Source organism: Triturus cristatus, chromosome 12, assembly GCF_964204655.1.
Source record: "Triturus cristatus chromosome 12, aTriCri1.1, whole genome shotgun sequence".
In the NCBI taxonomy this organism is placed as follows: domain Eukaryota; kingdom Metazoa; phylum Chordata; class Amphibia; order Caudata; family Salamandridae; genus Triturus; species Triturus cristatus.
The window spans coordinates 744992417-745018611 of NC_140595.1; the positions used below are offsets into that span (position 1 = coordinate 744992417).

General features: G+C 42.0%; 1 protein-coding gene across 1 annotated transcript in view; it reads left to right on the plus strand.

The window, feature by feature from the left end:
• LOC146782658 (vomeronasal type-2 receptor 26-like) overlaps positions 1 to 26195 on the plus strand; it is a 150911-nt gene that overhangs the window by 56079 nt on the left and 68637 nt on the right. The window lies entirely within an intron of this gene.

Here is a 26195-nt window from a genome sequence, read left to right on the forward strand (position 1 = left end):
GGGAATGGTAAATTTTACCCTTCCTGAGTCCAACGCTTTCCCTAGTGTTGCACAGACTGGAGAGGGAATAGTATATTTATTATTCCTAGAATGTAATAGTTTTGTTACTATTGTGTATTTAATATATATTTCTTATACATAGTTTTTTTTGTAATTCATAATATATTTCTAGTAAAACATGTTTTTATATTGCTTACTTTTTATGTGCAATTAAAATGGAATAAAAAAAGATCCAGTTTATTTGCTACGTTTTTTAATGTATTGTATATATGTATATGTATATATATATATATATATATATATATATATATATATATATATATATATATATATATATATATATATATATATATATATATATATATATATATATATATATAAATATATATCCACCTCTCTTTTTCGCTACGAAAAGCCACTTGCAATGGCGGGCCACGGCGGGAACGCGACTCCCAACAATCCACCAATAATCGTTATGGAGTTTTCACAAAAACGATGCCATTGCCACAAAGTTTCATCTCAGCGTGCTTTTAATTCCAACGTCTATATCACTCTACGCGTTTCCGAGAACACCTCCTTGTTCACGAGTAAGAGCGTAAGTAAACCAACTTCATTTAAATTAATCATGTGACACCACAGTGATAAACAGTGAAAACAGATTCTCCATATGCATGGGTTTTTGAGCTAGGAAAACAGACTCGTTTTGAAAAAAGTAAATCTGTGCAGTAATTTAAAAAATGAATGTATAATCATATGATAATGCTCAGAAGACTTAATATAAAGTACTCTCGCAAGGACAGTCAAGGAATACATTTTAAACCATATTGTATTACAGCACATACGTCTTGCCCCAGTGGGCTAGCAGGTTATCTTGAAAGAACTATTGCCTTAAATGTATCACATGTAACTATCAAATCAATGATAATGATAATAATAAATCACGCCCCTGTGGGCATACCAATCAAGGCTATCTAGTTTATGCTGAAAAATTTAGACAAAGTAAAGAAAACATGACTTCTTGTTAACCCCTTCAGTGCCCATGACGAGCTGGACTCGTCATGGGCCGCGGTGGCGCTGTGCCCATGATGAGTCCAGCTCGTCATAGACCCCGCCCGCTAATGCAACGGCCGGCACTGGGCGGGGAAAGGGGCGGGCACTGAAGGGGTTAATAGAGAATTTTCTTATCTTCCTGACATGTCATCAGTGATGTCATGAGTGATGTCACTGACCATGTCATGAGTGATGTAATATGTGACGTCATCAGCAGTGCATTGCGGGCGCGCGAGTTATAGTTAGCTGAACTAACTATAACGGGGGAATTTCATTGGTTTTTTACGAGTGAAATGCTAATTCCTAACTATAACGTGTGTGAAACCCATGGTTTTTTCAGTGAATTTGCAAGGTTTTTTAAATGCTAATTCTTATATTTTCCTTTTTTTTTTTTAATTTTTTTTTTTGCAATGTTTTTTTACATATTTTTATTTTAAATTTATATCCTCTTTAAAGACTATGGTTAAAATTTAAAAATTCTACAATATATTTTTTATTTTTACCTTTTTTTTAAACTAAACAGGTAAGATTTAGTAGTATAACATAGTGAATCTTTTTTTCCCTTTTCTTTTTTTTTTTTAGTATTTTTTTAACGTGCGCTTACCGTACGCGCACGTCTTGCTTTTAGTACGTTAGATTTCTACGCTGTTTGCGTACAGTTACGCAATTTGCGTACACGTGCGTCACGCGCACGCGGCGCGTAACGCGTATGCTGCACGCGCATGTTACGCGGAAGTGAAGGGGCGTGCCTGTTTTGCGCATGCGCGCGTGCGCGTGTCTTTTTTACGCACATGCGTACTTTTACCGTAAGCGCTCCGTAAGCGCACCGTAAGCGTAACGTACGCGCCCGTTGGGTCATGTGATCAAGAAACAACACTTTTGATTGGTTTTTACAACTTTCAGTTCTAGAACTCTCCTACACCACACCCATTCCCCTCATTTCTGCTTGTGATCCCTTAGAAGAAGGAGCTGAGTTGTCTTTGTGATACGATGGCAGAACAGCAGACCTCTTCAGAGAGTGAGGCTAGCAGCACTACCTTGAGGCAGAGAAGGAGGAAACAAAAGAGCTCTTTCATATGGGAGTATTTTTCTTTTCCAGAGGGCAAGAAAAAGGTAAATGCACCTTTAGTGACTTGTAAGCTGTGTGACCATGTACTTTCAAGAGGGAATCCTAACAAGAAGTATTCCTTCGGGAATCACACTATGTTGAGACACCTTCATGATGTACACGGTAGGACATATGCTCGACATACTGGAGGAAACCCTTCAGTAAGTCAACCAAGCACATCCACAGCAGCTCAGCCTGGTCCATCATCTGCAGGGCCGAGTCCATCTTCGGCAGGTCAGCTGAGCCCTTCATCTGTGGGGGGAGCATCTCCTTTTTCTGGTCCTCAGGAAACTAACCATCGGTTTGCGAGGGTTACTATGCGGTGCGCCACTTGTTATGGTCTAATTGTTCATAGGGAGACCAGTGTTGCCCTAGTTAACAATAAAATAGACCAGCACATTTGTCCTACCGACTAATATTCCCATTCTTTCTTTCCTCTGTCCCTGTACGAACACAACGGCTCTTTTAAGAGCCAACCTTACCTTTCAACTTTTTTTTATATATTTTTTAAAACATTTTTTTGATTTTTTTTTTACCGTACGCGTACGGTACGCGGAATTTTTTTTTTTTTTTTAAAAAAAACACTAAAAATCAATTATCACATTACAAGGTCCTTGAGAGATTACAATGAAAAACTGAAAATGTGATTGTGGAGAAGTGGAAAAAAGGGACCATGAAATTTCTGACTTACCATACCCACTCAAAAAATTATTTATTAATTAAAATTTAATTTTAATTGCTATAAAAATGGTTCAAGTTTTCGAAAATTTTCTTTCTCAATCTGAAAAAAACGAAAAAAGTATTAATATTTAATAAAACATTTTATAATACAGTACACATATTTACATATTTTCCAAAAACAATTTTTTGCCTTTTATTTGCTGTTTTCAGAATATATTGCATTTCACTATAAATCGTGAAAGCAATTGCATTCATCACTTAACAGCGGGCAAAAAAAAAATGACAATCTCAAAGATTGTTTAAAAAAAGCCCAGAATCTCTTCTCAGTTAAACATAACATTATCGAAATGCAAAATATTATTCATTAAAAATATCATCTAATAACAAAAACTATTTCTAAAAAATACCGTCTGACAATTTTCTTACAGAAGCATAATCTCAAAAATAATATATCTCAAATAAATCCACAATACATCTAGTTTCTTTTCTTTTAGGCCAAATGTTAATTTTTGAAATTATTTTTTGATTAAATTTCCAACGATAATCCAATAAAATTTCAAAATTTAAATTGTACAGATGTTACCAATTCTCTCAAAAATTTTGGTTTCCGAAAGATTAATTAGGACTTAATTAAGTCCACAATACAATTGGATACCTTTCCTTTAGGCCAAATGGTAATTTTAAAAATCTTTTTTGATTAAATTTCCAACGGTAATCCAATAAAATACAAAAATTTAAATTGTACAGATGTTACCGATTCTCTGTAAAATGTTGTTTTCTGAAACATTAATTAAGAATTATATAAGTCCACAATACAATTGGTTACCTTTCCTTTAGGCCAAATGATAATTTTAAAAATCTTTAAATCTGAAAATTCCAATGGTAATCCAAAAAAATGGTAAAATTGTTTTGTACAGATCTTGCCAAGTCTCTCTAAAATTTAGGTTTCAGAAAGATAAGATAGGAATTTGCTAAATCAAAAGGCAAACGTTGCTTGAAAATCAATTTTGAATCATTACACAGTGTCCAGCCTTTTTCACATTTAAGATAAACTGTGTAATGTCCAGAAGTAACAGTAGGTCCTTCATGGAAAATTATTGCAACTGTTACAAAAGTTTTTCCTGAAATTGATAATTGCTGTACTGTAAACTTCTTTATTAAAGTATCCAATTTTGAACCATCAGCTCTACATCGTTGCATCATTAAAATTACATACTGTCCGTATTCCTTTAAAATTAACGTTGAAAACATGTCAGATTTACACTCACCGCATTGCATGCTATGATTAGCATCTTTAACTAATTTAGCAAAAGTGACTGTTTTACTCTCTGGCAATGTTAAATAAATAAACCTTTCAGAATCAACATTAGAGCCACATGTATTGAAACAGTTTTCACAACTATGTTCCCATTTATAAGACAGACCAAACAAATTTTCAATGTGTACACCTTCTTCTTCCAGTACCTGAAGAAAATACAACAAGAATTCCTGTGCGTCTTGCTGTACATTTTGAGAAAACTGTGTACATCCTGAACATACATCTAAAAGTTTTCTAATTTCAGTAGCACTTTCTATTTGAGTTTTATCATTACTCAGCTTTTGAAAAAGGAGACTCAACTCAGAACAGAATCTTTTTCTCTGATTTACTATTATCTGCTCTTGCAAACTTTCCAGATAAAATGCAACATTCAGCACTACATTAGCGTAGCAGTTGACACCAGAGCTATTTTCAAAATGACATCCTACAACCTCTTCTTCATTTTCCTTTTTCTTTTTGCTTGCAATTACATCACTCCTCTTTTTTTTCCTCCTCTCTACATCCTCATTACAGATATTCTCATTTCTCCTTTTACGAGAAACTACACGTTTCTCTAACACAGGATACTGACCTAAATGAGGAGCATAGGTTCTTCTTAATCTATTGTACTCCTTTACACAATTTGCATCAGCACTAACTTTTGAATCATCAAAGTCTATCATGAATAAACCAGATAATGTTTTCACTCGTGACAAAGCTACATAAGCCATACGTTCTTTGAACACAGTTGAACCAATGTTTACAAATGCACAATCTACAGTCAATCCTTGAGACTTGTGAATAGTTACAGCATATGCTAGAGAAAACGGAAACTGTTTCCTTTGTACATATAAGTCTTTCACAAGCATAAAACGAACTGTACAACGACAAATATCTATAACTTCTTCTATCTGATCAAATTTTATTTTTAAACATTCAATTCCATCTTTTTTCTGATAATTAATTAAACCCACAACTCTTCCCATAGCTCCATTAACTAAACCTTTTTCAACATCCAAATTTCTCCTTAAAAATACTCTACAGTTCATGCAAACATATAGATTTTTTTCTAATCCAGCAGTTTTGGAAATGTTCTTCTCTAGTGAATCCAATTTATTTTTCAGTTTGCCTGTTAATGTGATAGTAATTCTTCCATCCTGAATTTTGTCCACTGCTTCCAATTTCCTGATATCTTCCTTTTCCAATTTCAAAAGCTCCTCATTGAATATTGAGCATTCACGTAGAGTTGGCATTAAGCAGATGACACTTTTCTTTTCTGCAATGTTCTTGTGTATCTTCTCTGCAACTATTTCTTCCTTTGGAAATAAATTATGTAGCAACCGACTCTGTAATGCTTTCGTGCCAGCTTCAGTGAGTAGTCCAATTCTGATATCTTTCAGAATACTTCCATATTCTTCATCGTTTGCTTGTCTCATATTAGTAGTAAGCTCCTTGTACTCAAAGAAGGACCAAATATTTGCATTACCGATGCTTCCCAATGACTTCTTTGTGTCTTCATGTGTCACAGTATTAAACACTGGTTGTCCTTTAACTGGAGTAAGCTGTAGAAGATCCCCAAAAACTATGACATGTTTTCCACCAAATAACACGTCATAGTCTGTCCTTAGAGTTTGCTGCATTCTTAAATGCACAAAGGCAAGCATTAAGTTTGATACCATGCTCACCTCATCAATAATGAGAACTTGCATCTTCTTCAATACTCTTGAAACTTCCAAGCATGCTTCTCCAGTTAGCTTGTGGTATTGTATTTTGTTCTCATGCTCCACTGGTAACATTAGCAAACGATGTAAGGTGATTCCTTTTATGTTATATTCTGCTAACCCAGTTGGAGCAGTAACCACACAAGACAAAGTTGAATCCGTTTTTTGCTGTAGGTAGCTTCTGATGACTTTTATTAGGAAACTTTTTCCAGTTCCAGCTTGTCCGCTTACATACATCCTGATTGGTTGAAATGATGTGCATGAGCACTCTTTTTTTTCATGTAGTAATCCGTGATCAATTTTGTTTCTGATTTCTTCATAAATTTGTTGCTGCTCTTCATTCAGTTGTCTTTCCAAATTTGATAAGTCTATATATTCTTCTTGAGCTTGATTCATAGCCGTTTCCACTTCATTCATGGCTATTGCAGCTTCATTTTCAATGATTGGTTGTCCTAGGGGATCTTGACTGAGTGTTCCTGAACTTTGGCTGTCTTGAGAACTGTCTCTAGCTACTTCAGCTGCAATTGTAGTTTCCTGTTCAATTTCTTCATTTAACATTTGCACATAAGTTGTGAATGTACTGCATTGTATGCTGTCTTTGCAAGCATTAAATGAATCTTCATAGCTTTGAAATTCTCCCAGTAGTTCTTCCTCTGTACGCCATGGTTTAAATAGCTGTAAAAGAGCCAAGTAGTAAAATTCCTTTTTGTCAGTAGTGTCGCAACTCAGCTTCCTGTGATTTATCAAACTTCCTTTTGTTTGCTTCACCAAACATCCTTCCTCACCAATGACTTTATATTTTCCATTGTTGATGTCTTCTGCAGCTTTCCAAGAATAAATGTAGTTCTGAAGCACTTCATAGAGACACATGTTCTCCAGATGATGACTTCTCTTGGGATAATATGTGTCCAACATGTTTGATTTCAAAATATCTGTACTTTCTGGGTCATTCTCGGCCAAATATTCAATTTCTCCAACAGATTTCAGTACCCGATTTCTCATTGCTGCAAGGCCTAAACTTGCCCAAATTATTCTTCTTGATTTCGAGTAGAGACTTGCAGAAGATAACCTATCTGAACATTCGTAGGATCCAATTTCTCGATGCGATAACATCTTTAAACTGAAACTGTACAGCTTCTTACTGACAGTCTTCTCGTGACAAATCTCTTCCCACATTTCTTTCAATTCAGTTTTTTCTGATTTAGTAATGTAAGACGTTACATATCGAGCAACAGCAATGGAATTGTCAGCTACATACTGTATATCCATGTTAGCATTCCACATGGATAAAATGACTGGGTTGTAGTCATTTATATTTTTTGATTCTTCTTTTCTTTTAAGGTTGTAGGTATTCTTAGGTGATTTTCTTGTAATAGTATGTCTCACAGATGACATAAAACTGTTTACTCTTCCATTTGTAAGAACAGGTCTAGGAAATCCAAATCGACATTTAGTGTAGTATTTATCTTTGCTCTTGTATTTCCGTCGACAGTATTTTCCACACCGATGACTTTGGAAACGTAAAACTTGCTCCTTTAACTTTTTCTCTTCTGTGCTTTTTGGTATAGCACATGTTGCATATTCTTCAATGAAAGATAACACTGCTTCATCAGTATCTGTTCCAAACTTTGGGGCATCCTTGATCCACAACAGCATATGAATATGAGGAGCACCTCTTGCCTGGTACTCTTTTCTCCAAAAGAAATCCTCTACTTCTCCAAGAGGTGGATTTTTTTTATTGCAGATGAAGGATATCATAGCCTCAAATCTATGATTGAAATATCTGCAAACATTAACTGGATCCAATGAGCATAGTTCTCCTGCTGTCTTGTATTCGATGTTTTTAATGTTTGAATTTGCCTCTCGTAGAAAATCCAGTAAATCATCCCAAGCGTACTCAGCACAGCTTAGGGTAAGGAACCATGTTGGTGTTCCTAAATTTCGTAACATGCATTTTAATTCACCATGGCGTCGGTACCAATATTCATTGGTCCCTCGCTGACAAGCCATCAGATTGATGAGTTGTGTTTCCAAATGATCATCTCGGTGCTGCACTTTCTCCATAAAATCCTTAGCAGACACATTTTGTAAATGTACTCCACTTTTTAAAATGTGATTTACTGCATATGATAATGCAGACAAGTCGCTTTCAAATAAAAGATGGAATAAATAAGGAATACTTTGTCGAAATCTTGGATCTTCTGCATATAGTCTTGTAGTCCGATACTCAGAAGCTGGAATCTGTTCTGGACGTTCATCGTATCGTCCTCCTTTTCCTGTAGGAAACAGCTGGGGAAAACATCGAGCTTCCAAGCTCTCCTCCCATACACTCACGGGAGTTCCTTTTGCTTTCCTCATCTGAAACAGATCAATATTGTCTCCCATAACTTCTTTTGAATGAAGAGGATGTATGCTAAAATGTTCATAAATTTCTTCTTCCTTTGACTTGTCCACTTTTTCAATTTGTCCAGTTGGTGTTTCTGTGTCTTCTTGTAAATCTTCTTCTTCTTCTTCTATATAAATTGATTCATACCATTTGTTATTCCTTTTCAAATACAAATTTGCTCTTTGTACTTTCCGTACATCTACCAGCTCCTGCCAAATCTTCTTATTCTTTGTAGGTACACCATTAACCAGAATAACTAATGGTTCAGTTTCCAAAGTATCTGCATCAATAGTTTCCATATTTTTTTTCAAATCCAAGGGCAAATACACCACTCTACCTTTTAAACCTCTCAGTAAATCTGAAGGAGGTAATTTACCAGTTTTGGGCTCCATACGTACTATGGTCTGGAACGGATGAACACATTGAATAAGTATAGACTCATATGTATTTAATTCAGAAAGTTCGGCAGGAATAACATCCAATTCTAAATTATTATGTACAGCTCTGGTCGGCATTCTATTTTCCTCTAACTTATTGTAACAGTATTTACAAATACGCTGATCTTCACCCAATTCAAAACAATTTTCAAGAAATATATATGTGGCAAAATCCTTCCACTTATAATTATCTTCATTTTCACTTTTTCTGTAGAGATCAACATTCCTAGTTTGTTTTCTATAATGAGTTCTGCGGCAACAAATACAAGTAATATTTGGTCTTTCATTAGAGATTATTGCAAATTTTGTTATGTGATCATTAAATGTCTTACTTACAGAGGGTTCTACATTCTCTTCCACTTCTTCCTCATTTACTGTGTCCTTTTCTGCACTGTCTTGTTCAGGACCAAAGTAACAAAACTGAATTTCATCAATAACCATCTCTACATCTGATACCGTTCCACGGAACAGAGCCCTATTCAATTCATCTAACTTTATTGCTGGACTTTTAGCAAAATACAACCGTCTCACAAACTTTCTCATTTCAGTATGATGAACAGCCAGCATCCTAAAATGATGAAAAACACTTTTACACACTTTTCTAGATAGACAAGCCAGAGAATGTCCCTGCAAACCAGTATTCTCTCTCACTCTGCATGGATCTAGACTTTGAAGCACCTTAATCTTCTGTTTTACACTTTTTTTACTATATTCTATTAGAAACTCACGAAATTTATCAATAGATTCATGACGCACAGTGCAAATACTACTACAATTCCAAGTGTACACTGGGGCTTTAGGACGTCTCCCCATAGCCTCATCTGCCATCACTTGTACCTCATCTCTTGGAACCATTTTCTCCTTCTCCATTATGCAACCATTTTTCACTTCGTAAGCACGACCTCTGGTGTCAACTGCATGCAGCAAACTATTACTTTGAAAATAACTCTCTTCATTAAAAAAAGGTTCACTACTTGAACTATGCATCCATTCTCCTAAAAACACTTTACAAAAGTTTGTTCTTTTCACTACTCTTTTCCTTTTGCTTTGTGATTTCAGTACATTGACCATTTTATCTAATGTACGCATCCTATTCAAAATTAAAATGAATAGTTTCCTTTTTAATTCTAATGCCTTATCTGCAATGGCTTCAATTTCTTTTTTTCTCTTATAAAATTTAGCCTTTTGCTTATATTTCTTCACATCCTTTATCAAATTGGACATAACTCTTCTCTGAAACATTTTTCTACGTATCTCTTTAAACCCTGTTTTTCTGTTTAAGTTAATCTTTATTGTTTCTGAAGGTATATTTGCATTAACTAAATGCTCAATTTTTTCCTGTTCTTTTCTATTTAAAACATTCTTTCCAGTACAGACATTTTGTACATTTTTCCTTTTTTTGAAGATGTTCTTTAAAAAATCTTTTGTCTGCTTACCAGAAGACTTTCTCTTTTTCCCAACATGAGCATCTCCAACTAACTTAGGTCCTCCAGTTGTCTTCAAATATAGATTTTTTTTGTGGTTTTTCCTTAGTCTGGATTTTGTAGGCATCTTAAATTTTGTTCACTGCTCTTCAGCAATACCTGAAAAAAACTAAAAAAAAAATTATTTATTTTATTTAAATATATTACTACATTTTTTATGATCTTTTCAAATCTTAAAATACTAAGTACCCCTTTCCTACAAGTGAAAATCACAATAACACCTTCACAAATTAAATATCTAAAAACAATTCCTGTGTGCACACAGAGTCATGCTTTGAAATTAGACAGAAAACGAAATTTCTTTGCCAATTGGAAACCACACTTCCTACTGCTTTTTTGGCAAGTGATAAGTACTTTTACAATCTGACACATTTCGAATCCACTTTTCAGATTCTCAAAAAAGCACATGTCCAAACAGCTTTTTCAGACCAGAAACATCTATAACCTGGGTGACTGACTACACTCCAGCAAGGGCAACCAGCCTTAGTGATGCTGAATGTATTTGCATTACTAACTGCAACCTCAAACCCCACTCAGTTGTGAATACTGTGCATGATTCCACAGGATAAGCAGCTGGCTGTGTGCTAAGAGTCTGCTTCTGCATAAAAAAAATAGTTCCCCCTTTCCTACTAATGCATTTGTAAAATTACCAGAGCAATACGCAATAAATCTCTGTCTTTAATTCCTCTTTGCACACAGAGTCATGTTTTCATATTAGTCAGAAAACGAAATTTCTTTGCCAATTTGAAAGCACACTTACTACTCTTTTTTTTGGCAAGTGATAAGTACTTTTACAATCTGACACATTTTGAATCCACTTTTCAGATTCTTAAAAAAGCACATGTCCAAACAGCTTTTTGAGACCACCAACATCTGTAACCTGGGTGACTGACTACACTCCAGCAAGGGCAACCAGCCTTAGTGATGCTGAATGTATTTGCATTACTGACTGCAACCTCAAACCCCACTCGGTTGTGAATACTGTGCATGATTCCACAGGGTAAGCAGCTGACTGTGTGCTAAGAGTCTGCTTCTGCACAAAAAAAATTGTCCCCCTTTCCTACTAATGCAACTGTAAAATTACCAGAGCAATACGCAATAAATCTCTGCCTGTAATTCCTCTTTGCACACAGAGTCATGTTTTCATATTAGTCAGAAAACGAAATTTCTTTGCCAATTTGAAAGCACACTTACTACTCTTTTTTTTGGCAAGTGATAAGTACTTTTAAAGTCTGACACATTTTGAATCTACTTTTCAGATTCTTAAAAAAGCACATGTCCAAACAGCTTTTTGAGACCACCAACATGTGTAACCTGGGTGACTGACTACACTCCAGCAAGGGCAACCAGCCTTAGTGATGCTGAATGTATTTGCATTACTGACTGCAACCTCAAACCCCACTCGGTTGTGAATACTGTGCATGATTCCACAGGGTAAGCAGCTGGCTGTGTGCTAGGAGTCTGCTTCTGCACAAAAAAAATAGCTCCCCCTTTCCTACTAATGCAACTGTAAAATTACCAGAGCAATACGCAATAAATCTCTGCCTGTAATTCCTCTTTGCACACAGAGTCATGTTTTCATATTAGGCAGAAAACGAAATTTCTTTGCCAATTTGAAAGCACACTTACTACTCTTTTTTTTGGCAAGTGATAAGTACTTTTAAAGTCTGACACATTTTGAATCCACTTTTCAGATTCTTAAAAAAGCACATGTCCAAACAGCTTTTTGAGACCAGCAACATGTGTAACCTGGGTGACTGACTACACTCCAGCAAGGGCAACCAGCCTTAGTGATGCTGAATGTATTTGCATTACTGACTGCAACCTCAAACCCCACTCGGTTGTGAATACTGTGCATGATTCCACAGGATAAGCAGCTGGCTGTGTGCTAAGACTCTGCTTCTGCACAAAAAAATAGCTCCCCCTTTCCTACTAATGCAACTGTAAAATTACCAAAGCAATACACAATAAATCTCTGCCTGTAATTCCTCTTTGCAAACAGAGTCATGTTTTCATATTAGTCAGAAAACGAAATTTCTTTGCCAATTTGAAAGCACACTTACTACTCTTTTTTTTGCCAATTGATAAGTACTTTTACAGTCTGACACATTTTGAATCCACTTTTCAGATTCTTAAAAAAGCACATGTCCAAACAGCTTTTTGAGACCAGCAACATCTGTAACCTGGGTGACTGACTACACTCCAGCAAGGCCAACCAGCCTTAGTGATGCTGAATGTATTTGCATTACTGTCTGCAACCTCAAACCCCACTCTGTTGTGAATACTGTGCATGATTCCACAGGATAAGCAGCTGGCTGTGTGCTAAGAGTCTGCTTCTGCATAAAAAAATAGCTCCCCCTTTCCATCTAATGCAAATGTAAAATCACCAGAGCAATACCAAACAGCTTTCTGAGACCAGCAACATCTGTAACCTGGGTGACTGACTACACTCCAGCAAGGGCAACCAGCCTTAGTGATGCTGAATGTATTTGCATTACTGACTGCAACCTCAAACCCCACTCGGTTGTGAATACTGTGCATGATTCCACAGGATAAGCAGCTGGCTGTGTGCTAAGACTCTGCTTCTGCACAAAAAAATAGCTCCCCCTTTCCTACTAATGCAACTGTAAAATTACCAAAGCAATACACAATAAATCTCTGCCTGTAATTCCTCTTTGCACACAGAGTCATGTTTTCATATTAGTCAGAAAACGAAATTTCTTTGCCAATTTGAAAGCACACTTACTACTCTTTTTTTTGCCAATTGATAAGTACTTTTACAGTCTGACACATTTTGAATCCACTTTTCAGATTCTTAAAAAAGCACATGTCCAAACAGCATTTTGAGACCAGCAACATCTGTAACCTGGGTGACTGACTACACTCCAGCAAGGGCAACCAGCCTTAGTGATGCTGAATGTATTTGCATTACTGACTGCAACTTCAAACCCCACTCGGTTGTGAATACTGTGCATGATTCCACAGGATAAGCAGCTGGCTGTGTGCTAAGAGTCTGCTTCTGCATAAAAAAAGAGCTCCCCCTTTCCATCTAATGCAAATGTAAAATTACCAGAGCAATACCAAACAGCTTTCTGAGACCAGCAACATGTGTAACCTGGGTGACTGACTACACTCCAGCAAGGGCAACCAGCCTTAGTGATGCTGAATGTATTTGCATTACTGACTGGAACCTCAAACCCTAAAAGTATTCCTTATTTATACCAGTACACCTTAATTTATGGTGAAAACATAGTCCATATTATTTGACATGTTCGTCACATTTAAATTTCTCCCAAAACACAAAATGATAAACACAACTTCAACAAAAGGAATTCCAATGCTATTATTCATTTCTTAATTTACCATATACATCCCCTCTCAAACTCTTAACTCACCTTTAAAATTAGTTAGTTGTGAAAGAAATGTTGCACTCAAACAGCAGATTATCAGAGCCAGGATCTCTGTTCTGTACACCTCTCTCCTCTCAGCAGAACCAGATAATGGCAAAGTTTCCCTCTCTTTTTCCACACATATACATGTTAGGTTCAAATCTCAGTGCTTCCCCCTTTTTTTCAAATGTAATCACACATTTCTATTGGATGAAACCAACACTTTTCCAACTGTACCCTTCCCCCAACTTGACTTCAGCCTAGTACCCTTCCCCCAACTTGACTTCTGCCTGCTACCATAGCAACAGCTCATAGAACACTGCTGTCTACAGTCAGGTCAGAAGTTCACCACACAATGTTTCATTTTCAATGAGCAAGAGTGCTTGACTTTTCTAACCTAACAGCAAATCCATACTAATGTTCTTTGGTAACACATTTTTCTGTACCAATACAAAACATGCTTCTATAAATTGACACACACAGCCTAGTTTTTAGTGTAGAATGGTATGAAACATCCAATGAGTTCATTTTATTTTAAAAAAATATGTATGCCTCCATTTCCAAACTGTCTTTCATTTCATTTTCCCATTCTACTGAAATACACCTCCTGAGTGCATCCAGATCTCCTTTGAAGATGTTCACAGTGTGGATTGTAGGGCACAGCTATGTTTTCTGGAGTGAAAAGTTTGCAGAGAAAACAGGTATGGTGAGAAACCTTGCTTTGCCAAATGTAGACATTAAATGGATTGGTCAGAGAGGGTTAAAGTGGCACCAATTAATGCCATTGGTGAAATCCTTCATGCAAATCCAACACCCTGACCTCATAATAGTGCACTGTGGTGGCAATGACCTAGGCACTTTGACTGGGGTAGGTCTGGAAATGCTTATGAAGGAGACCTTTGCACAACTGTTTTCACTTTTCCCTAAAACTGCCTTTGTGTTTTCTAACATATGCCAAAGGCAAAAATGGAACTGGTCCAATCATTTTTGTCCACAGATTGACAAAGCAACAAAGCACGTCAACAAATCTATTTCCGCTTTCCTCCATGACTATGGTATGGGTTCCATTTACCACAACAACTTGCGTTACGACAGGCAAGACATTTATAGAGGAGATGGTGTACACTTCACTGATGAAGGGAACAGAGTCTTCCTCTTGAACCTTAGACTCTGCATCGGTACTTACTTGTAGGTACCGAAAAACACTTCATAAACTCGACGGCTCTTTTTAGAGCCCCCTAATATCTAAACACTTAAATCTGAATTTTATTTCGTTTTTTATTTTTTTTCTACCGTACGCGTACGGTAAGCTTACCGTACGTGTACCCCGCGATTTTTTTTTTAAATTAACAAATGTTTTTTTTGTACTTTTCTGTCCTTCTTTGACCCCCTTTCAAATGTTAGGTGGGTCTGTAACTCTCTTCCTTGCCCCCTTTTCAAGTTATCTCCCTTTTTTTTCTGAGTGAAACACACAAAATGGCGGCCGCCGCTTCCTGGTTTCGACCGATTCGAATGTTTACTAAGATCTTAAAGCCAATCAGAAGCGCGCTCGCGCGCGTCACCGTACGTGTACGGTAAGCGCACCGTAAGCGCACCGTAAGCTGGCTCAGATATATATATTGATTTAAAGGCTATTTTCTCTGAAACTACTGAACAGATTTACACCAGTCCTACACAAGGCACTTCCTTGACCTGAGGACTACCTCTCTGCCAAATTTCAAGTAACTCTGTTCAGCCGTTCGGGCTGTAGCTGTGTCTAAAGGTCCTATGGAAAAATGCATGGGAAAAACGCGTTTTGGGACCCCCCTTTTATCTAAGCCCCCGCTTGACGAATCCCCCCGACACTTTCAGGGTAGGAGCGGAGCGTAGCGCCCCACCTATTTTGAAAATTTCGCGAGGATTCGTCGACCGGCGCCAAAGTTATTCCAAATAGAATGTTGCGGATTTCCTATGGAAACGTGGTCCTAACTATAACTACCTACTGGCGACCGCCAGTAGGTAATATATATATATATATAAAAATATATATATATATATATATTTATGTGTGCGATGGCTTCAGTGGGGCAACTTTGTGATTGATGTTATGCGGCCTGTCCAGCCGCGAAGCCGTCCCGCCGCCGGAGTTGCGGATCCTCAATGCTCGCAACTGCGAGCTTGTTTTGGAACAAAGGGGGCCGGAGCCCCAGGTACATATTGGTTAGTACCACAGCGAACTTGCTCAACGCTCACCTACCATGGATTTTTTGTTTAAATGTGCTTGGAAGATATACAGACTTTACAAAACACCCACTGGGGTTTTAACGGGACTGACAAGCATTGCGGAAATGATGTGGACTACTATTACCATGATGCCACTGTGACGTCCATCGGGGCGGGGCTTGTGTATTCAATAAATTAACGTCCCAAATCAGTTTTGCTTGTCCGCGCACATTTCTGCAAGTATTTCGCCAGTGAACAAGGGTACTGGGATACCTGAAACGCGTTTGGCCTTCAAACTTGAAGCGGGGGAGGAACGTTGTGCCTGCTGCCACCTGAGGCATATGTGTGATAACCCCTTTGTGTGCGATGGCTTCAGTGGGGCAACTTTGTGATTGATGTTATGCGGCCTGTCCAGTCGCGAAGCCGTCCTGCCGCCGGAGTTGCTGATCCTCAATGCTCGCAACTGCGAGCTTGTTTTGGAACAAAGGGGGCCGGAGCCCCAGGTACATATTGGTTAGTACCACAGCGAACTTGCTCAACGCTCACCTACCAAGGATTTTTAGTTTAAATGTGCTTGGAAGATATACGGACTTTACAAAACACCCACTGGGGTTTTAACGGGACTGACAAGCATGGCGGAAATGATGTGGACTACTATTACCATGATGCCACTGTGACGTCCATCGGGGCGCGGCTTGTGTATTCAATAAATTAACGTCCCAAATCAGTTTTGCTTGTCCGCGCACATTTCTGCAAGTATTTCGCCAGTGAACAAGGGTACTGGGATACCTGAAACGCGTTTGGCCTTCAAACTTGAAGCGGGGGAGGAACGTTGTGCCTGCTGCCACCTGAGGCATATGTGTGTTAACCCCTTTGTGTGCGAAGGCTTCAGTGGGGCAACTTTGTGATTGATGTTATGCGGCCTGTCCAGCCGCAAAGCCGTCCCGCCGCCGGAGTTGCGGATCCTCAATGCTCGCAACTGTGAGCTTGTTTTGGAACAAAGGGGGCCGGAGCCCCAGGTACATATTGGTTAGTACCACAGCGAACTTGCTCAACGCTCACCTACCATGGATTTTTAGTTTAAATGTGCTTGGAAGATATACGGACTTTACAAAACACCCACTGGGGTTTTAACGGGACTGACAAGCATGGCGGAAATGATGTGGACTACTATTACCATGATGCCACTGTGACGTCCATCGGGGCGGGGCTTGTGTATTCAATAAATTAACGTCCCAAATCAGTTTTGCTTGTCCGCGCACATTTCTGCAAGTATTTCGCCAGTGATCAAGGGTACTGGGATGCCTGAAACGTGTTTGGCCTTCAAACTTGAAGCGGGGGAGGAACGTTGTGCCTGCTCCCACCTGAGGCATATGTGTGTTAACCCCTTTGTGTGCGATGGCTTCAGTGGGGCAACTTTGTGATTGATGTTATGCGGCCTGTCCAGCCGCGAAGCCGTCCCGCCACCGGAGTTGCGGATTCTCAATGCTCGCAACTGCGAGCTTGTTTTGGAACAAAGAGGGCCGGAGCCCCAGATATATATTGGTTAGTGCCACAGCGAACTTGCTCAACGCTCACCTACCATGGATTTTTAGTTTAAATGTGCTTGGAAGATATACGGACTTTACCAAACACCCACTGGGGTTTTAACGGGACTGACAAGCATGGCGGAAATGATGTGGACTACTATTACCATGATGCCACTGTGACGTCCATCGGGGCGGGGCTTGTGTATTCAATAAATTAACGTCCCAAATCAGTTTTGCTTGTCCGCGCACATTTCTGCAAGTATTTCGCCAGTGAACCAGGGTACTGGGATACCTGAAACGCGTTTGGCCTTCAAACTTGAAGCAGGGGAGGAACGTTGTGCCTGCTGCCACCTGAGGCATATGTGTGATAACCCCTTTGTGTGCGATGGCTTCAGTGGGGCAACTTTGTGATTGATGTTATGCGGCCTGTCTAGCCGCGAAGCCGTCCCGCCGCCGGAGTTGCGGATCCTCAATGCTCGCAACTGTGAGCTTGTTTTGGAACAAAGGGGGCCGGAGCCCCAGGTACATATTGGTTAGTACCACAGCGAACTTGCTCAACGCTCACCTACCATGGATTTTTAGTTTAAATGTGCTTGGAAGATATACGGACTTTACAAAACACCCACTGGGGTTTTAACGGGACTGACAAGCATGGCGGAAATGATGTGGACTACTATTACCATGATGCCACTGTGACGTCCATCGGGGCGGGGCTTGTGTATTCAATAAATTAACGTCCCAAATCAGTTTTGCTTGTCCGCGCACATTTCTGCAAGTATTTCGCCAGTGATCAAGGGTACTGGGATGCCTGAAACGTGTTTGGCCTTCAAACTTGAAGCGGGGGAGGAACGTTGTGCCTGCTGCCACCTGAGGCATATGTGTGTTAACCCCTTTGTGTGCGATGGCTTCAGTGGGGCAACTTTGTGATTGATGTTATGCGGCCTGTCCAGCCGCGAAGCCGACCCGCCACCGGAGTTGCGGATTCTCAATGCTCGCAACTGCGAGCTTGTTTTGGAACAAAGAGGGCCGGAGCCCCAGATATATATTGGTTAGTGCCACAGCGAACTTGCTCAACGCTCACCTACCATGGATTTTTAGTTTAAATGTGCTTGGAAGATATACGGACTTTACCAAACACCCACTGGGGTTTTAACGGGACTGACAAGCATGGCGGAAATGATGTGGACTACTATTACCATGATGCCACTGTGACGTCCATCGGGGCGGGGCTTGTGTATTCAATAAATTAACGTCCCAAATCAGTTTTGCTTGTCCGCGCACATTTCTGCAAGTATTTCGCCAGTGAACCAGGGTACTGGGATACCTGAAACGCGTTTGGCCTTCAAACTTGAAGCGGGGGAGGAACGTTGTGCCTGCTGCCACCTGAGGCATATGTGTGTTAACCCCTTTGTGTGCGATGGCTTCAGTGGGGCAACTTTGTGATTGATGTTATGCGGCCTGTCCAGCCGCGAAGCCGTCCCGCCGCCGGAGTTGCGGATCCTCAATGCTCGCAACTGCGAGCTTGTTTTGGAACAAAGGGGGCCGGAGCCCCAGGTACATATTGGTTAGTACCACAGCGAACTTGCTCAACGCTCACCTACCATGGATTTTTTGTTTAAATGTGCTTGGAAGATATACAAACTTTACAAAACACCCACTGGGGTTTTAACGGGACTGACAAGCATTGCGGAAATGATGTGGACTACTATTACCATGATGCCACTGTGACGTCCATCGGGGCGGGGCTTGTGTATTCAATAAATTAACGTCCCAAATCAGTTTTGCTTGTCCGCGCACATTTCTGCAAGTATTTCGCCAGTGATCAAGGGTACTGGGATGCCTGAAACGTGTTTGGCCTTCAAACTTGAAGCGGGGGAGGAACGTTGTGCCTGCTGCCACCTGAGGCATATGTGTGATAACCCCTTTGTGTGCGATGGCTTCAGTGGGGCAACTTTGTGATTGATGTTATGCGGCCTGTCCAGTCGCGAAGCCGTCCTGCCGCCGGAGTTGCTGATCCTCAATGCTCGCAACTGCGAGCTTGTTTTGGAACAAAGGGGGCCGGAGCCCCAGGTACATATTGGTTAGTACCACAGCGAACTTGCTCAACGCTCACCTACCAAGGATTTTTAGTTTAAATGTGCTTGGAAGATATACGGACTTTACAAAACACCCACTGGGGTTTTAACGGGACTGACAAGCATGGCGGAAATGATGTGGACTACTATTACCATGATGCCACTGTGACGTCCATCGGGGCGCGGCTTGTGTATTCAATAAATTAACGTCCCAAATCAGTTTTGCTTGTCCGCGCACATTTCTGCAAGTATTTCGCCAGTGAACAAGGGTACTGGGATACCTGAAACGCGTTTGGCCTTCAAACTTGAAGCGGGGGAGGAACGTTGTGCCTGCTGCCACCTGAGGCATATGTGTGTTAACCCCTTTGTGTGCGAAGGCTTCAGTGGGGCAACTTTGTGATTGATGTTATGCGGCCTGTCCAGCCGCAAAGCCGTCCCGCCGCCGGAGTTGCGGATCCTCAATGCTCGCAACTGTGAGCTTGTTTTGGAACAAAGGGGGCCGGAGCCCCAGGTACATATTGGTTAGTACCACAGCGAACTTGCTCAACGCTCACCTACCATGGATTTTTAGTTTAAATGTGCTTGGAAGATATACGGACTTTACAAAACACCCACTGGGGTTTTAACGGGACTGACAAGCATGGCGGAAATGATGTGGACTACTATTACCATGATGCCACTGTGACGTCCATCGGGGCGGGGCTTGTGTATTCAATAAATTAACGTCCCAAATCAGTTTTGCTTGTCCGCGCACATTTCTGCAAGTATTTCGCCAGTGATCAAGGGTACTGGGATGCCTGAAACGTGTTTGGCCTTCAAACTTGAAGCGGGGGAGGAACGTTGTGCCTGCTCCCACCTGAGGCATATGTGTGTTAACCCCTTTGTGTGCGATGGCTTCAGTGGGGCAACTTTGTGATTGATGTTATGCGGCCTGTCCAGCCGCGAAGCCGTCCCGCCACCGGAGTTGCGGATTCTCAATGCTCGCAACTGCGAGCTTGTTTTGGAACAAAGAGGGCCGGAGCCCCAGATATATATTGGTTAGTGCCACAGCGAACTTGCTCAACGCTCACCTACCATGGATTTTTAGTTTAAATGTGCTTGGAAGATATACGGACTTTACCAAACACCCACTGGGGTTTTAACGGGACTGACAAGCATGGCGGAAATGATGTGGACTACTATTACCATGATGCCACTGTGACGTCCATCGGGGCGGGGCTTGTGTATTCAATAAATTAACGTCCCAAATCAGTTTTGCTTGTCCGCGCACATTTCTGCAAGTATTTCGCCAGTGAACCAGGGTACTGGGATACCTGAAACGCGTTTGGCCTTCAAACTTGAAGCAGGGGAGGAACGTTGTGCCTGCTGCCACCTGAGGCATATGTGTGATAACCCCTTTGTGTGCGATGGCTTCAGTGGGGCAACTTTGTGATTGATGTTATGCGGCCTGTCTAGCCGCGAAGCCGTCCCGCCGCCGGAGTTGCGGATCCTCAATGCTCGCAACTGTGAGCTTGTTTTGGAACAAAGGGGGCCGGAGCCCCAGGTACATATTGGTTAGTACCACAGCGAACTTGCTCAACGCTCACCTACCATGGATTTTTAGTTTAAATGTGCTTGGAAGATATACGGACTTTACAAAACACCCACTGGGGTTTTAACGGGACTGACAAGCATGGCGGAAATGATGTGGACTACTATTACCATGATGCCACTGTGACGTCCATCGGGGCGGGGCTTGTGTATTCAATAAATTAACGTCCCAAATCAGTTTTGCTTGTCCGCGCACATTTCTGCAAGTATTTCGCCAGTGATCAAGGGTACTGGGATGCCTGAAACGTGTTTGGCCTTCAAACTTGAAGCGGGGGAGGAACGTTGTGCCTGCTGCCACCTGAGGCATATGTGTGTTAACCCCTTTGTGTGCGATGGCTTCAGTGGGGCAACTTTGTGATTGATGTTATGCGGCCTGTCCAGCCGCGAAGCCGACCCGCCACCGGAGTTGCGGATTCTCAATGCTCGCAACTGCGAGCTTGTTTTGGAACAAAGAGGGCCGGAGCCCCAGATATATATTGGTTAGTGCCACAGCGAACTTGCTCAACGCTCACCTACCATGGATTTTTAGTTTAAATGTGCTTGGAAGATATACGGACTTTACCAAACACCCACTGGGGTTTTAACGGGACTGACAAGCATGGCGGAAATGATGTGGACTACTATTACCATGATGCCACTGTGACGTCCATCGGGGCGGGGCTTGTGTATTCAATAAATTAACGTCCCAAATCAGTTTTGCTTGTCCGCGCACATTTCTGCAAGTATTTCGCCAGTGAACCAGGGTACTGGGATACCTGAAACGCGTTTGGCCTTCAAACTTGAAGCGGGGGAGGAACGTTGTGCCTGCTGCCACCTGAGGCATATGTGTGTTAACCCCTTTGTGTGCGATGGCTTCAGTGGGGCAACTTTGTGATTGATGTTATGCGGCCTGTCCAGCCGCGAAGCCGTCCCGCCGCCGGAGTTGCGGATCCTCAATGCTCGCAACTGCGAGCTTGTTTTGGAACAAAGGGGGCCGGAGCCCCAGGTACATATTGGTTAGTACCACAGCGAACTTGCTCAACGCTCACCTACCATGGATTTTTTGTTTAAATGTGCTTGGAAGATATACAAACTTTACAAAACACCCACTGGGGTTTTAACGGGACTGACAAGCATTGCGGAAATGATGTGGACTACTATTACCATGATGCCACTGTGACGTCCATCGGGGCGGGGCTTGTGTATTCAATAAATTAACGTCCCAAATCAGTTTTGCTTGTCCGCGCACATTTCTGCAAGTATTTCGCCAGTGATCAAGGGTACTGGGATGCCTGAAACGTGTTTGGCCTTCAAACTTGAAGCGGGGGAGGAACGTTGTGCCTGCTGCCACCTGAGGCATATGTGTGATAACCCCTTTGTGTGCGATGGCTTCAGTGGGGCAACTTTGTGATTGATGTTATGCGGCCTGTCCAGTCGCGAAGCCGTCCTGCCGCCGGAGTTGCTGATCCTCAATGCTCGCAACTGCGAGCTTGTTTTGGAACAAAGGGGGCCGGAGCCCCAGGTACATATTGGTTAGTACCACAGCGAACTTGCTCAACGCTCACCTACCAAGGATTTTTAGTTTAAATGTGCTTGGAAGATATACGGACTTTACAAAACACCCACTGGGGTTTTAACGGGACTGACAAGCATGGCGGAAATGATGTGGACTACTATTACCATGATGCCACTGTGACGTCCATCGGGGCGCGGCTTGTGTATTCAATAAATTAACGTCCCAAATCAGTTTTGCTTGTCCGCGCACATTTCTGCAAGTATTTCGCCAGTGAACAAGGGTACTGGGATACCTGAAACGCGTTTGGCCTTCAAACTTGAAGCGGGGGAGGAACGTTGTGCCTGCTGCCACCTGAGGCATATGTGTGTTAACCCCTTTGTGTGCGAAGGCTTCAGTGGGGCAACTTTGTGATTGATGTTATGCGGCCTGTCCAGCCGCAAAGCCGTCCCGCCGCCGGAGTTGCGGATCCTCAATGCTCGCAACTGTGAGCTTGTTTTGGAACAAAGGGGGCCGGAGCCCCAGGTACATATTGGTTAGTACCACAGCGAACTTGCTCAACGCTCACCTACCATGGATTTTTAGTTTAAATGTGCTTGGAAGATATACGGACTTTACAAAACACCCACTGGGGTTTTAACGGGACTGACAAGCATGGCGGAAATGATGTGGACTACTATTACCATGATGCCACTGTGACGTCCATCGGGGCGGGGCTTGTGTATTCAATAAATTAACGTCCCAAATCAGTTTTGCTTGTCCGCGCACATTTCTGCAAGTATTTCGCCAGTGATCAAGGGTACTGGGATGCCTGAAACGTGTTTGGCCTTCAAACTTGAAGCGGGGGAGGAACGTTGTGCCTGCTCCCACCTGAGGCATATGTGTGTTAACCCCTTTGTGTGCGATGGCTTCAGTGGGGCAACTTTGTGATTGATGTTATGCGGCCTGTCCAGCCGCGAAGCCGTCCCGCCACCGGAGTTGCGGATTCTCAATGCTCGCAACTGCGAGCTTGTTTTGGAACAAAGAGGGCCGGAGCCCCAGATATATATTGGTTAGTGCCACAGCGAACTTGCTCAACGCTCACCTACCATGGATTTTTAGTTTAAATGTGCTTGGAAGATATACGGACTTTACCAAACACCCACTGGGGTTTTAACGGGACTGACAAGCATGGCGGAAATGATGTGGACTACTATTACCATGATGCCACTGTGACGTCCATCGGGGCGGGGCTTGTGTATTCAATAAATTAACGTCCCAAATCAGTTTTGCTTGTCCGCGCACATTTCTGCAAGTATTTCGCCAGTGAACCAGGGTACTGGGATACCTGAAACGCGTTTGGCCTTCAAACTTGAAGCAGGGGAGGAACGTTGTGCCTGCTGCCACCTGAGGCATATGTGTGATAACCCCTTTGTGTGCGATGGCTTCAGTGGGGCAACTTTGTGATTGATGTTATGCGGCCTGTCTAGCCGCGAAGCCGTCCCGCCGCCGGAGTTGCGGATCCTCAATGCTCGCAACTGTGAGCTTGTTTTGGAACAAAGGGGGCCGGAGCCCCAGGTACATATTGGTTAGTACCACAGCGAACTTGCTCAACGCTCACCTACCATGGATTTTTAGTTTAAATGTGCTTGGAAGATATACGGACTTTACAAAACACCCACTGGGGTTTTAACGGGACTGACAAGCATGGCGGAAATGATGTGGACTACTATTACCATGATGCCACTGTGACGTCCATCGGGGCGGGGCTTGTGTATTCAATAAATTAACGTCCCAAATCAGTTTTGCTTGTCCGCGCACATTTCTGCAAGTATTTCGCCAGTGATCAAGGGTACTGGGATGCCTGAAACGTGTTTGGCCTTCAAACTTGAAGCGGGGGAGGAACGTTGTGCCTGCTGCCACCTGAGGCATATGTGTGTTAACCCCTTTGTGTGCGATGGCTTCAGTGGGGCAACTTTGTGATTGATGTTATGCGGCCTGTCCAGCCGCGAAGCCGACCCGCCACCGGAGTTGCGGATTCTCAATGCTCGCAACTGCGAGCTTGTTTTGGAACAAAGAGGGCCGGAGCCCCAGATATATATTGGTTAGTGCCACAGCGAACTTGCTCAACGCTCACCTACCATGGATTTTTAGTTTAAATGTGCTTGGAAGATATACGGACTTTACCAAACACCCACTGGGGTTTTAACGGGACTGACAAGCATGGCGGAAATGATGTGGACTACTATTACCATGATGCCACTGTGACGTCCATCGGGGCGGGGCTTGTGTATTCAATAAATTAACGTCCCAAATCAGTTTTGCTTGTCCGCGCACATTTCTGCAAGTATTTCGCCAGTGAACCAGGGTACTGGGATACCTGAAACGCGTTTGGCCTTCAAACTTGAAGCGGGGGAGGAACGTTGTGCCTGCTGCCACCTGAGGCATATGTGTGTTAACCCCTTTGTGTGCGATGGCTTCAGTGGGGCAACTTTGTGATTGATGTTATGCGGCCTGTCCAGCCGCGAAGCCGTCCCGCCGCCGGAGTTGCGGATCCTTAATGTTCGCAACTGCGAGCTTGTTTTGGAACAAAGGGGGCCGGAGCCCCAGGTACATATTGGTTAGTACCACAGCGAACTTGCTCAACGCTCACCTACCATGGATTTTTAGCTTAAATGTGCTTGGAAGATATACGGACTTTACAAAACACGCACTGGGGTTTTAACGGGACTGACAAGCATGGCGGAAATGATGTGGACTACTATTACCATGATGCCACTGTGACGTCCATCGGGGCGGGGCTTGTGTATTCAATAAATTAACGTCCCAAATCAGTTTTGCTTGTCCGCGCACATTTCTGCAAGTATTTCGCCAGTGAACAAGGGTACTGGGATACCTGAAACGCGTTTGCCCTTCAAACTTGAAGCGGGGGAGGAACGTTGTGCCTGCTGCTACCTGAGGCATATGTGTGGTAACCCCTATGTGTGGGATAGCTTCAGTGGGGCAACTTTGTGCTTGATATATATATATATATATATATATATATATATATATATATATATATATATATATTACCTACTGGCGGTCGCCAGTAGGTAGTTATAGTTAGGACCCTCTTACCATAGGAAATCCGCAACATTCTATTTTGAATAACTTTGGCGCCGGTCGACAAATCCTCGCGATTTTTTCAAAATAGGTGGGGCGCTACGCTCCGCTCCTACCCTGAAAGTCTCGGGGGGATTCGTCAAGCGGGGGCTGAGATAAAAGGGGGGTCCCAAAACGCGTTTTTCCCATGCATTTTTCCATAGGACCTTTAGACACAGCTACAGCCCGAACGGCTGAACAGAATTACTTGAAATTTGGCAGAGAGGTAGTCCTCAGGTCAAGGAAGTGCCTTTTGTAGGTTTGGTGTAAATCTGTTCAGTAGATTCTGAGAAAATAGCCTTTAAATCAATATATATATCTGAGCCAGCTTACGGTGCGCTTACGGTGCGCTTACCGTACGCGTACGGTGACGTGCGCGAGCGCGATTCTGATTGGCTCTTAGATCTTAGTAAACATTCGAATCGGTCGAAACCAGGAAGCGGCGGCCGCCATTTCGTGTGTTTCAGTCAGAAAAAAAAAGGGAGATAACTTGAAAAGGGGGCAAGGAAGAGAGTTACAGACCCCCTAACATTTGAAAGGGGGTCAAAGAAGGACAGAAAAGTACAAAAAAAACATTTATTAATTTTTAAAAAAATCGCGGGGTACGCATACGGTAAGCTTACCGTACGCG